The 12,912-nt window shown below is 40.0% G+C and overlaps 1 protein-coding gene across 1 annotated transcript in view; it reads right to left on the reverse strand.

The window, feature by feature from the left end:
* The window catches only part of adamtsl2 (ADAMTS-like 2), a 165,489-nt gene extending 153,183 nt beyond the window's left edge, over positions 1 to 12,306 (reverse strand). Inside the window, exon 1 of the mRNA XM_051931763.1 lies at positions 12,195 to 12,306. The gene's annotated coding sequence lies outside the window, so the exon portion shown is untranslated. The remainder of the gene's footprint in view (positions 1 to 12,194) is intronic.
* Positions 12,307 to 12,912: the final 606 nt, after the last annotated feature.

Consider the following 12,912-nt stretch of genomic DNA (forward strand, 5'->3'; position numbering starts at 1 on the left):
GAGGAATGGAGTAACTACAGCAGGTTATGTGTAATAAGAAAGAAATTAGAGAAAGAGTGCCTGATACATGAAACTGGCATTCCACATTCAAGCTGCTAATGTAACATATGAAGTGCACAGACTATAAATGAATCTTTGTAATCAATTAACATTTATTTTTAGACACTTTTCATAGCAATAACTACCAAAAGCAATACATCAAGGTAGACAAATTACATAGAAGATAAATGAGACAGCTATAGCGAAATAATGCATAATTTCCAGGCTATTAGCGGTTAGTGTTGTTGGATCTGGTTCAGAAGCAGGCCTACAGATTCTCTTTCCATTTAACTACACTCGCCTTCAGTGACCCATGACACTGCTGCATCTGTGCCTTCCACAGCAACACCTTTCTGGCACCATAAGCTCTCTAGCAGTCTCCCTGGCCACAGTCTCTTTTAGATACTATCTGGCATCCCGGTCAGTTGCTGCGTTGCCTGCCTTCTAGCTTCCTGGAGCAGAACAACATGTTTTTATCTGTGTCTCCAAGCCACTGTGTTTCTCTTATGCTGGTGTTCTTTTTTGCTGTATGTCAGGAAATAAAGCACACATGCATGATGTACTGCCCCTGGTGGGACCCTTCTTCATGCACAGGCTCCCACACAAGCATTTCTCTGCCAGTCAATGCATTAATTAGACAAGTCCCTGCCCCAAGCTGCCCATTCCGATATCCACACGCCTAATTCACCAGAAGACACATTACGCTCAGTTAAAGAATAGAGAAGATTATTAAACTTTTTAGTAGTTGGTTTAACATTACTATGTCTAGAAAAATGAGTTTCTTGGATGCATAAAATATCACAATGACTTAATAATGCGGTGGGTTGGCACCCTGCCTGGGATTGGTTCCTGCCTTGTGCCCTGTGTTGGCTGGGATTGGCTCCAGCAGACCCCCGTGACCCTGTGTTTGGATTCAGCGGGTTGGAAAATGGATGGATGGATGGATGGACTTAATAATGCCTCCTTCCACATACCTGTAAGTAACCTTTTGAAAGGGGAATTTAGCCCCTGTCGCAGGTGGCTGGGTGGGCGACCTGGCTGGGACACCCCGGAAGACCGGAAGAGGGCTTACACCTTCCCCAGACCATGTGGGGGTGACTGCCCTGTTACCTATTGGGACCACAAGTACAGAGCTTTGAACCCTCAACCTTGTATGGGCCAGTGGCCACTGCCAGGGGGCGCCCCAATGCTTTTGGAGCCCTGGACCTCAGCACTTCCGCCACACCAGTGCTAGGGGGAAGAGAAGTGGGGACACCCAGAGTGCTTCTGGGTGCATAGCCGGCACTTCTGCTACACTGGGGAGTGCCGGTGGAAGATTGCCGGGAAGCACCTGGAGGACATCTGGGTGATTATAAAAGGGGCCGCCTCCCTTCATCCGTGGGCTTGAGTCAGGAGTGGAAAAGGACGGAGCTCGGGAGGAGAAGCAAGAAGGCGGCCTGAGGAGTAAGGCATTTGAGTTGGCCTGGACTTTGGGGGAGTTGGGGGTTTGTGGTGCACAGTAAATATGTATAATAAACGTGTTGTGGGTGACTTGAACGTGTCCTCCTGTCTGTGTCCGGGCCGGCTTCCACACCCCCTAACATTAAAAGAAAGTACCTTCAGGACCAATTGATCAAAATATTTGCAGCAAATGAAGAACATTTTAAAACCCAAATTAAAATTTAGTTGAAAGATATATGCAATTCAAAATAGGTGGGGCTGTACAACAGTAATTACACATAAAACATTATGTGGTCCCACTAGTTGTATCTTATCATTCACATCTGGAAGCACTTTGCAAAATTATGAAAGAGCTTCAACCCATGGTACAGAAAGACAATAAACTGAAGGATAAATTCCCAGAACCTCCCCTCCTTGCATACAGACAACCACCAAACCTCAGACAACTGATTGTCCGAAACTCTATGTAGCTTGGCAGCAAGTGGCACATCTCCCTGCTTACAGAACAGGTGTGGCACTTGTGCACATATCTACATGACAGATCAGGTAGTTATACCAAATTGCCAGCAGGAGCATAAAATAAAGGGCCCGTTCACATGCAAATCTGCTAATCATGTGCATAAGGTGTCCCAACACTGGACTGTATGTAGAGGAAACTGGTCAGACACTGCGCCAGCGAATGAACTCACATAGATTTCATATTTATCAGAACAGTATTGATCTTCTGGTGGCAGCACACTTTAACAGTAATGGCCACAGCATAAAGGATCTGAGGGTCACTGTGCTTATGGGCAATTTCAAGACCCAACAGGAGCGGAGAGAATGGGAATACAAACATATGCTTAAATTCAACACTCTACAAAATGGCCTGAATAGAGACAAGAGTTTTATGACCAGATATGTGGACTAACAGACTGATTGACCAGCTGACTACATCAGAGGCCTATCTTACAGACAATGCACTTCAAAAAAAAACCTTACAGGACTTTCTCTAGTGATGGTTATCTTATCTCTACATTTTATTAGTTCATTGTTCTCTTCTTTCAGGGTTAATTCATCTCAGGTGTATTTATTTTGCTAACATTTGAACAAAAAGGTTGTTAAGATGAAAGAATTTAATCACTTTGCTGTCCCAATATAAGCTAGCGAGTATTTTTCAGTTTCTTTGTTACACCTTGCCTGATGAAGGGGCCTTAGCTGCCTCGAAAGCTTGCATTTGTAATCTATTTAGTTAGCCAGTAAAAGTTTAGGTTTAGGTTTCTTTATTTAGTCATGTTTACACAAGAAAACATGAAATTTGCCTTCTCAGTTGCATCTAATAACAGATAACAGACAGAATGAAATAAAACAGACAAATAGAAATAAGAAAGGTTAAGGTAAGGCAGTTAGATAATACATATTTACACCAAAAAAAAAGGTTACAGGATATATATCAAAACCTTAAACATTATCTCCGATATTTCTTATTGAAAAGTCGTATGGCACTAGGAAGAAAGGAGTTTCTGGAGCGATTTGTGTGGGTTTTCAAAGTGACTATCCTTCCTGATTTACTGAAGTTTAGTTCTACATGTAATGGATGTCTGTCATCAGTTGAGATGATTTCCAGTTTCTTTAGCATTGCCCTCTGACACACACTAGTCAAATCATCTACATCAGCCCCAACAACTTTAGTTGCATACTTCATAATCTGCTGGAGCTTTTTTGAGTTTTGAAGTTGTCATTTCACCCTACTTTCTCCTGTATCAATATATGGCTAACAAGGTACAACACTCTACTACATAAAATTAATAAACATCAAAACTATTAAAACCAATAGAAACAAAAGAGTAGATATAAAAAAAAAACAGTAAAAAGCACATACAGTATTGCACAAGAAATTAGGAGGAAGGTGAAGGTATACCACAGCTTTAACTTTAAAGAGATGTCCTAAAAGTAGTTCAACCAAGTCAAAGTAGAGACCATTCACCCCCTAGTGCACCGCTTGTCCATGCCTTCTTGTATATAAAATATTTAAACTTATAAGATAATGAAATAGTTAAGCCTTTGAGAGTGGAAAAACAAAACCAAAAAAAAAAACAACAAACAAAACACATTAACAGGTCAGTTAACTGTTTCCCTTCTGTAGTTGCTGAACCTTTGTTCCAACTTTAGTGGGGAAAAAGGGAATATATAGGAATATCTCATTTTTTCAACAGGGTTGCAGCTTTGGTTACAGCATTAACAACAAATTGTTGCGAGTCCGGAATTAATTTCACAGGAAAGCCCCATTTATAAAATATGCGCCATTTGCAAAGTAGCACCATGTAGGAAGCAAATACCCTCTGGGATACCTCTCAGTCTAACATTATTCTGTCTGGAGAGATCTTTCAGAATCTTACCAGACACCCTCCTCATTGTCTCCTCCATTTCGCTAGAAACCATTACAAACTCTGACATTCTTGTTTCCATATGTGACGTGCATTCTGCAATATCTACTGTGTCTCCTTTAAGCGTCGTAATCGATTTCTTAACATCAGAACAAATAGATTTACGGAGCTCTTCCAGAAGTAGTACCATTCTTGTTTCAGTAATGGGTTGATTAGTAGTTTGCTTTTCCAACTTTTTTCCCCACCTCAGTTGAAACAGAGTATACCAGTGAAGGTGTAGAGGACAGGCTATGGGTTCTAGAGAGGAGTGTAGGCTTTGGAGTTGAACCTCCGGAAACGCCATGTTTGTTTCTGCACGTGAAGGTTTCTGGAGTACTAAAGAAGACTGACAGTGTCGTAGGGCTGCTATTTTAAGACTTTTTTCCCCATTTCTTATATGATGTAATATATCGATTTCAAAATAAATGCTGAAGTTATTGACTGTTGGCACACTTTGAATTGCTATTAATGAGGAGCTCTAAAACTTGCATCCATTCAGGTCTACATGGAAACCATGCCCCCCAAGAAGACACATTACACTTAGAAAATGAGATCAAAAAGTTAATGAAAGGATGGATACTTTGTTTAGTGGTTAGGGCCATGGCAGTCAAAGTTTAAATATCCTCTTTCTTTCAATTGTTAGATGTGGTCTAGGAGAAAAGAGACTAACAAAAAAAACTGGGAAATGGAAAAATATTTCAAGCACACCAAAGAGTCAGGCAGATTAGCTTTCTAAGGTCAGAGTTTGTAGAGGAAGGGGTAAGCGTGAGGAAGTGTCACTCTTAACACTTAACTTCCTCCTGCTTACCCTTTTCTCTACAAACTGAAAGCCCCTAGGAAGATCGGTCTATGACACCTTGGTGTAAGCAGGTATTTTATTTGAAGCACACACTTAATACGAAGCACAAAGAAAGTCTATTTCTAGTTTACAAATTATTTTAATAATAATTCATTACATTTATATAGCGCTTTTCTCAGTACTCAAAGTGCTATCCATACAGGGAGGAACCGGGAAGCAAACCCAAAATCTTCCACAGTCTCCTTACTGCAAAGCAGCAGCACTACCACTGCGCCACCTGTGAACTTTAAAAAATAATTTGGGGTTCAACAACAGAATAAAAAACAACAAGGCACAGTTACAACTGATGTGGTGTTTTATAGTACAGTTGAATATTGGCCATTAAGTAATTGTAACGGAGAATGGTGACTTTCCATGGTGCTTGATTATAATGGCATCAGCTGGCTTAGAACTGGAGGGAGACCATGAATTCACAAGGTTAACAGCCATAAACTACCTTCAAATGTATTTAGATGTTGTCATAATTTAATTAGAGATCATAGCTTTTTGGTTTTCCTAAAGCTACTTTTTATTTATCACTCTTACTAATTTTGGAGCACTATGATGATGGCGAAGTATTAAAAGTAAACACCTTTTAAAGTGAAGATACAAGGAAAAAATAATATTTATCATTAATAACATGGTTAACAATGCTACTTTTGATTCATTGTTTCTTTTGAATTTTGCAACTTTATTTTCTTTCTGATGGCTGCTGCCAATATTGCATATTATACCAATGGGAACTATTATGTAATTGCTGGTCACATAATCTGACATTCATGTTACATATTGCATCATCTGCTGAAAGCTATTGAAAATGGCAACGCACATTTGGATAAGAATCTACAAAAAAAATAAAACTTTCTCAACGAATATTTAAGGAAAGCATTATCAGTTATTGTTGGAACTTTGATTTGGTTATTTTGATTTCGATTTTGGGGTCCAGTGTTTGGTGTTGTCACATTAGTTTTTTTGATCTCTTGTCTTGTGGCCTTATCTTAGTTTCACTGTTCTTCTATTAATCCCCTTGGCCCTTTATTGTGCGTTCCTTTGTGCTTCACTTCAGAACAGGTTCTCCACCTGAAGCACAGCATGTTAAGGTCCGGGCCAGGAGTTGGATGGGAGACCTCCTAGGAAAAATCCTGATTTGCTGCTGAAAGAGGTGTTGGTGAGACCAACAAGGGGGTGGTTGCCCCTGTGGTCTATGCATGGATCATAATGCCCCAGGGCAGTAACAGGGACACTGTACTGTAAAAACTGGTACAGTCCTGACTCACTGAGGTCATATAAGATGCCTGGGCATCTTTTGAAGAGAGTTCAGCGTTTCCCAAATTTCCTGGCAAAAATTGCCCACCATGGCCTGGTCATTTTGGCCCCTTAATCATAAACCTGTCCCTTATTGGCGAACTCTCTCTCTCATCCCTTCACAACCTAATAGCTAATGTGTCGTGAGTGTACTGGTGTAAGAGTGGCTGCCATGAATGCTACATGTTGGCGGTGGTTGATGGTGGTTTTCCGCTGTTTATTTAAAACAGTTTTAAGTAGATTAGAAAAGTGTTATACAAATATAATTAATAATTATTTTTATCATTTAAATTATATATATATATATATATATATATATATATATATATATATATATATATTTGCAGCTGGAGATCCACGAAGGGAGAAAAAAAGAATCACGTATCATAAAATAGTTTTTTATTCCTGAGCTTTCAACCCCTTTTCCTCCCTTCGTGGATCTCCAGCTGCAAATATGCAAACCGTATCACAGACCTTCTCTTCCACATATATATATATATATATATATATATATATATATATATATATATATATATATATATATATATATATATATATATTATATATATATATATATATATACGTCCTGCGTGGGTTGGCTCCCTGCCCAGGATTGTTTCCTGCCTTGTGCCCTGTGTTGGCTGGGATTGGCTCCAGCAGACCCCCGTGACCCTGTGTTCGGATTCAGCGGGTTAGAAACTGGATGGATGGATGGATATATATATACTGTATATCGATATATATAAAATTCTTTTCGCATTTGAAACGGAAATGACGTATGACCACGCGATATGGAAATTACGTAAAAGTGGTAAACACAAACACGCTGATCTATCCCATACAAGTGCGCACCATGTCGCCGTCTCCCAGCCCTCCTCTCTGGACTCCAGCGCTGAGCCATCCACCACTAGGCGCGTTCTCACAGAGAACACTGCCACATTGTAACTTTTTTTTAATTCGCAGTACTTGATACTAGAAGAGATGAACAAAACAGCTTTGCATCTTTCTACTTTTTAACTGTGCTGAGCTATAAACAATGTGAAGACGAGACCACCTTCAGCGGTGAGCAGTCGTAAGAACAAAGTGGACGCTGGGAGGCATGGATTGTCAGGCTTTTCCTCCGGGTCAACAGTTTCGGGCAGCGTCCTCTCTTCTCGCACTGTTTGTCACACTTCAAGTGCCCCGTCGGCTCCTGGGATAGTGGAAATCTTTGCGAATTAGTGTAATCGGCGCCTTCGAAGCGGGACTCTCTTGGTAAACTGTCCCTTAAGATGAATTCGGGTCACTAAAACCCCGCAATATTCAAGGTTGCTTTTGTGATGAATTCTTTTAATAAGATGGAGGGTTTACATCTAAAAAGATGTACCGACCTCTTCATGTTAAGTATTGGACTTTGGAATTGTTTGGAACTTCTGCCCGTTAAGCATGGAAAGGCAGCATCCACATTTCTCAGAATAATTTTTCTCTTCAATCACAGGCACATAGTGCAAGGTTGTCAAGCAGGTACTTTGCCCGAGACCACTACAGTAGTACTCAATGTATCTTTACTTCTTAAATGTTAATGTTTGACTGTTTAATAATTTATAGGCTTCTTATATCTTCTTCAAATTCTTTTATCAAAATGTTTTACTACTTAATAATTAATATTTATATAATTTCTATGTTCTGCGGTAGGTTGGCACCCTGCCCGGGATTGGTTCCTGCCTTGTGCCCTGTGTTGGCTGGGATTGGCTCCAGCAGACCCCCGTGACCCTGTGTTCGGATTCAGCGGGTTGGAAAATGGATGGATAATTTCTATATTATTGTGAATGCTCTTCATTTGTTCAAAAATAACATTGGTAATTAACAAACTTATTTTATAAATACTACATTTTAGTTTTTTTCCTTTACACTCAGTGAGCGAAGCCACGGGGTAATCAGCTAGTATGAATTAGGGCGAAACACGTGTCGCATACTCTTTGCATTATTTGACAGTAAACTATTTCAACCATTCTATGATCTGCTTCTCGCAACTGAAGGAGGGCACCGTGGCAGATGTTAGCCGACTTGCTGACCAACCACAAGTGATACCTGGTAGGTAACCACCCATACAATCAGATTGTGATACAGACTACGAATGCAATGAATGTAATTACCCCGATCTACATACTGTCAAATAAACGAGCCACACGCCGTGGTGCAATGTTAGGGGCTTCGCCTCTAGCGCTGACGTCTGAGGTTCGATTCCTGTAAGGGAGTGCAGTGAGTGTGTACGCCTGATGAGCCCAGAATTAGGGCGAAACATGTGTCGCATAAACTTTGCATTATTTGACAGTAAACTATTTCAACCATTCTATGATCTGCTTCTTGCAACTGAAGGAGGGGACCGTGGCAGATGTTAGCCGACTTGCTGACCAACCACAAGCGTTACCTGGTAGGTAACCACCCATGCAATCAGATTGTGACACAGACTACGAATGCAATGAATATATATATATATATATATATATAGGGCGGCACGGTGGCGCAGTGGGTAGCGCTGCTGCCTCGCAGTTGAGAGATCTGGGGACCTGGGTTCGATTCCCGGGTCCTCCCTGCGTGGAGTTTGCCTGTTCTCCCCGTGTCTGCGTGGGTTTCCTCCGGGCGCTCCGGTTTCCTCCCACATTCCAAAGACATGCAGGTTAGGTGGATTGGCGATTCTAAATTGGCCCTAGTGTGTGCTTGGTGTGTGGGTGTGTTTGTGTGTGTCCTGTGGTGGGTTGGCACCCTGCCCGGGATTGGTTCCCTGCCTTGTGCCCTGTGTTGGCTGGGATTGGCTCCAGCAGACCCCCGTGACCCTGTGTTCGGATTCAGCGGGTTAGAAAATGGATGGATGGATATATATATATATATATATATATATATAATGAAATTCCCTATTTAGTGTTTTGTACAAGCATTTTATGCACTCTGGTCACAATATGCATTATGTACAGCATGTTTTTAGTTTGTTGGTGTAAAAGTTTGTGCTGTTAGTGGGATCCAGTTTTTGACAATAGAGCCATGTCTTTATATTTGTGTACATTCTCACCATTTCTGTAGACTTTCTTTTCACATCTCAAAAATATGATGGTGAGTTTAATTGGTGACATGATGTCCAGGGCTCGTTCCTGCCAGTCTGCACCACTGCATTGCCCACCATACTGTATGATGGGAATACTGAATGCAGAAAACATCTACATTTATATGCTGAATGTAGGTTATGAATGGAGCGGAATCCCAAAATGCATTTCTGTAATGCTTCACTTTGAAACAATCCAAAGCAATACCTTTAGATCTGGACTAACTCCACCATATTATAACTGGGTTGCAACTCTAAAACATGCTTAACAAATCAACCATTGTATTAACAATCATTAGCTGAAGGAAACAGTGCCCAAATTACATTACAGCAGAATCAAGCGTGCTGTAAAATGAAACTGAGGCCCATTTGAGTACTGATGGTATTGTGTAGACACTAACTATTGCATCAGCCAGGAATGACATCAGCACTGAGCCTGCAGCAGTATGAGTTGCCATTGTATATTCAAAAAAGCACCTTCAGTGCCTGCCACAGTTGCACGAATAATATTTTAATTTGGCTAAAGAAAGTCCTTCTAAGGATGACAAACTACAAAAATGAGCAAAGAAATGAGAACACATTTTATTGGATCAGCACTGGCAAGCACCATAGAGCACCACAGTATATTAATTTTAACAGTTTCATTGCTGATATTTTTGGCCTTGACTCTACTGTACCTATATGGGTTGTACATTGGAGTTTTTTTAATGACAATCACTTTAGTATAGGACCAAGATCAACAAATCAGAGCACTTTCAGGAGGGCAGGCCCTGCTATATGTTTGAATGTAGTAGACAAAAGCGAAGTATGCATAGCGCACTGTGGGAATTGAAGGATATTTTAAAAAATTAGAATTTTGCTTCAGTTATAACATAACTTAGCATGGTGACACAGTAGGGACCACTACTGCTTCACACTCTAACACTCAAGCATGGATTCAACTTGCCATTTTTTTCTGGCAACTGTAGTTTTCTTGCACTTTTCTAACACCTTGACATTTCAAAAACTGGTGTATCAAAATGAGCTCTATGTCAATGAGTGTGAGTGGAGCAAACCTGCAAGGTATTGGCATCTTGGTTTAACTCCTGCTCACACCTAAATTAACTTTGACTCTGCTGACCTAGCTCTCTTTCTCATGGGTGGGGGTCGATTTCAAACCTAGTTTTGTTAAACTTGACTTGCTTGTATGGAATGTTATTTGATTTTAATAAAATTAATAAAATGTTAAAAAAAGATTTCCATTTCCATCCATGGAGTAGAGGAAAATGCACTAGAGGAGAACCAGTGACATCACTTCCTTCCTGCTCTCGATCCCACCTTTTCTGGCTCTAGATCAGTGATTCTCAAACTGTGGGGCGGGCCCCCCTAGGGGGGCGCGAAGTAACAAAAAGGGGGGCGCGAAGATGTGAAAAAAAGTAAACAAGAATCGAAAATCTGAAAAACACATCTATTGAAACCAAAACAAATTAACTTAAACTACATTCTGATACTAGAAAAATAAATATAGAGTTAGATAAATGTCGATAAAAGTTAAGTAGGTATAATAAAATATGCATCTATGATATATCATTAATTAAAAAAGAACAAATTGGTATTAGTGGGCTCCTTTCAAAAAAACGTTAGGGGGGCGCGATTAAAACTGTTATGAAAACTTGGGTCACAAATATTTAAAGGTTGAGAAACGCTGCTCTAGATCATAAAAATATGACCATTACAGGAAGCAGCCAGTGTACCAACAACATGTGTTTAAAATGACTAATTTACACAACAGGCTAAATAACCTTTGACAGTTACAAATAAATGGGGTTTTTCACCCAGGACTGAACGTTCTTTAACTCTCTTTGTCTATTTAATTTATACCTATTAACACCATTACAACACCTTGTTAACTTCACCAACAGTTAACTCACACTTTATTAACATTACTTACCTAATTAACATCAGTTGTAACATGCTATTCATTTTATCCTTCAAACAGGGATCCAACATCATACTAACTTTGTTAATAGTAAACTAATATTTTACTAATCATACTTATCTTCATCCATCCATCCATCCATTATCTAACCCGCTATATCCTAACTACAGGGTCACGGGGGTCTGCTGGAGCCAATCCCAGCCAACACAGGGTGCAAGGCAGGAAACAAACCCTGGGCAGGGCACCAGCCCACCACGGGGCACACACACACACACACACACACACACACACCAAGCACATACTAGGGACAACTTAGAATCGCCAATGCACCTAACCTGCATGTCTTTGGACTGTGGGAGCAAACCGGAGTACCCGAAGGAAACCCTTGCAGACACGGGGAGAACATACTTATCTTAGTGAAGGAAAACTAAGGTCCTAAAAACCTTATTAACAATAAACTAGCACCGATTCTATTTAAACTTATGTACCTTGCTAACAATAAATTAACATTTTACTAACATACTACCTAAATAAACCTTGTTTTTTTTCAGTATTACTACATTATTTTTGTTAAATATGTATTTTCACTTATATCTTATCACATGTCAATACTCTGTAATAAAACCAGTAAGCATTAACCCCAGATTATTGTTACACGGCGGACCCTTTACCTTCTCCTCTCTGCTCTGTGATTTCTCATTCAATAGAGAGAAAGTGGGGTAAGCACAATTACTGGGAAGGGAAACACCTTGGAAAAAGTAAAGTATAACATTACATAAGTGACACTAATGCATTGTGTTATTGTATTGTGCTTTTTAACCCTCTATAAGGTGACTGTAAACAAAAAAGTAAAATGAAAAACAAAATCTGAAAGAAGAACTGAAACAAAACAGAGTTAAAAAGAAAATAAATCTTTATGTAATAATACAGAAAAATACTCCATCCTTTAGGCAATGATTCTTATGCAAGCTTTCTTTTATGTTCCACTGATTTATTCCATTCCAGGATTTTAGCACTGCTTACTATGTACAGATAAAATCAAAAGGTTTTAACTTTTAAAAGGAAAAACTGTCCTCAGGGGGTTAAAACTATGCTGTACTTGACACTGGGAAAAAACAAAAGAAGCATTAGAACAGACAGAGCCTGTAATATAAATATTGACAGACTTACCCACTATGAAGACCATGCAAAAGATGAAAGTCAAGCCTTGGGAAATATCTTGCTCAAGGTCTGCGTTTCTTTAACACTGGTTACTAGCAAGGTGCAAGCCTGCATCCCTTGCTCCTAAAAAGGTAGACAAAGAAAGAAAGCATCAGCGGATATTTGAATTCCTATTGGAATACACAGTCCTGTAGACGGGGCTTGTGCTGCTTAAATCCTGTGGAGTCTCAGAGAGCCTTAGCTGCTTCTCAGCCAACTCTCTGGCTCAGAGTGCAGCTCACAGACAGACAGAGAGGAAATGCCGTTTCCCAATGAAAACCCAGTCAGCTAACTCAGCCTCGCCTGCTCCTAGCTCATAGCTCTTCGCCTCAGGATTTTGCCCCATACCTCACTTTCCTCAACATTTGCCCTGCTTCCACAAACCTTCACTATTTCTCTGAAGAATTTTGAAGGGGTACTTTTATTTTTAATTTTCTCAAACATATTTTTTCACTCAGGTTAACCTTTATCTGTGAGGCGACTTGTACCCAATATGGCATGCAATACTGTTACACCTGACTTAATATGCAGTATTATCTTAAAAACATTAGGGATACCCATGCCTTTCATAGCAGACCTTTTTGTCAAAGATACTGAGTTTTTTATTCCCTAATATCATCCACTCAGTCAGTCAGTCAGTCATTGTCCAACCCGCTATATCCTAACACAGGGTCACAGGGGTCTGCTG

The sequence above is a fragment of the Erpetoichthys calabaricus genome, chromosome 9, assembly GCF_900747795.2.
Source record: "Erpetoichthys calabaricus chromosome 9, fErpCal1.3, whole genome shotgun sequence".
NCBI lineage: Eukaryota > Metazoa > Chordata > Cladistia > Polypteriformes > Polypteridae > Erpetoichthys > Erpetoichthys calabaricus.